This window comes from Electrona antarctica (assembly GCF_951216825.1).
Source record: "Electrona antarctica genome assembly, chromosome: 4".
NCBI classification, from domain to species: domain Eukaryota; kingdom Metazoa; phylum Chordata; class Actinopteri; order Myctophiformes; family Myctophidae; genus Electrona; species Electrona antarctica.
Genome location: NC_136809.1, coordinates 31,769,533 through 31,771,263, shown reverse-complemented (window position 1 = coordinate 31,771,263; position 1,731 = coordinate 31,769,533). Strand labels below are relative to the sequence as shown.

Below are 1,731 nucleotides of genomic sequence, written 5' to 3'. Positions count from 1 at the left end.
TGTGACAACTTGACAAGTGGCTGTTTTAAATACATTGTTTTCATCGAGAGCGGCGCAAATATCTGAAATTTTAACTGAATACTGAACTGTTAAAAAATAACCTGTGACACTTTCATTTGTCTGCATCGAGTATTATTTTCAAAGGTCATGGTCATTAAAAAGTTATTTGTTAATGCCTTGTCTACTCGACTCCCATAGTTTCCATGCAGTGCCTTCCGTCAACTTCTGGTCCAGGGTTTTGTCACAATTCTGCTCCCCATCTATGCTCCCCATAGCCGCCAGGGGTCGCCAACCGGCCCCATGAAGTGAACGGAGATGTCGTAACTCTGGCCCTGAGACAGATGTGCAACTTACCAACACTCAGGGATCTCCATATGGTCATGTGAGTGACATGCCGATTTGAGCATGTGCATACCGGTATTTGTGCTGATAATGTGGTGTGAAACATCTTGGCATGTCCATATGTGGGCATAATCTGATTCTGGGCACATGACCAACAGATATTTCCATGTATGGGCATGTGATTTGTGCTGCATCAGGCAAGTCCTTATTTGAGCTGAAAACACACATGAAGTTCTGGAGTTACTTTGTTGCGTTGCGTGTTCTGTATACCACACTCCTCCAACAAAAACAAAACAATGAAAGCCATCATTCAGAGAGTAACTAAAGCGAGTGTAACAGTGGGAGAGAAGCAGATATGTTCCATAGGGCGAGGACTGTGTGTCCTGCTGGGGATATCCGTGGAGGACACCCAGAAAGATGTTGACTACATAGTTCATAAGATCCTCAACCTGCGGGTGTTTGAGGACGAGAATGGCAAGGCATGGACCAAGAGCGTCATGGAGCGGGAGTTTGAAGTGCTTTGTGTGAGCCAGTTCACCCTGCAGGCTGTCCTGAAGGGAAACAAGCCAGACTTCCACGCGGCCATGCCCGCCGAGCTGGCCCAGCCCTTATACAACCACATGCTGGAGAACATGAGGAGTGTCTACAAGCCAGAGCTTGTTAAGGCTGGGCAGTTTGGAGCCTACATGCAGGTCCACATTCACAATGACGGACCCGTTACCATCGAGTTGACATCACCCACTGGTCCCACAGACTCTAGACAGCTGTCCAAGCTGGAGAAGCAGCAACAGAGAAAGGAGAAGACGCGCTCTAAGGGCCCCTCTGAGTCGAGCAGAGAGATGGGCTCCCAAAAAAATCCCAATGCTCTAAACAGGACCCTAACGCCAGCAGCACTGCCGACAGAGAACATGTCATCAGAGAAAGACACCATGTTGGATGTGACGTTGTTGAGCCTCAGCAACTCTGACACTTAACTGAACTTGTGCAAAAACCTGTGCAACAAACCCACTTTCCAGAAAAGTGGCCAAACCTTTTTTTTAACTTGTCCCGGCTTTGTGTGAACCCCTGGGAAATACCCTTATATGGACATGCCTAACATCACAGCACAGCCCATGGCCAATATGGAGATCCCTACGACAGCCCAATGTAAGAGACATCTAATCAGCATTTAATCTCATGACTTTCCTCTCAGCTGTAAACTGTGCCTTATCACAGGGAACTCAACCACAAATCATTTCCCCTCATAAACAGCTATTACTTTACCTCAGTGGTTCTCAAACATTTCAATTTCAAGGATCCCCAGTTTATTCAATTAGGCCACGGACCCTCATAACTCTGAGGGTGTACACTCAGCACATGTAGGCTGCTAAGGGTCCATTTGGTTCCGAA

At 47.1% G+C, this 1,731-nt stretch overlaps 1 pseudogene across 1 annotated transcript; it reads left to right on the top strand.

Annotated features, from left to right (window-relative positions):
* The first annotated feature begins 638 nt into the window (after positions 1–638).
* LOC306921252 (D-aminoacyl-tRNA deacylase 1-like) lies at positions 639–1,309 on the top strand (annotated as a pseudogene). Its single transcript has one exon. The product of its transcript is annotated as a D-aminoacyl-tRNA deacylase 1-like (transcript).
* Positions 1,310–1,731: the final 422 nt, after the last annotated feature.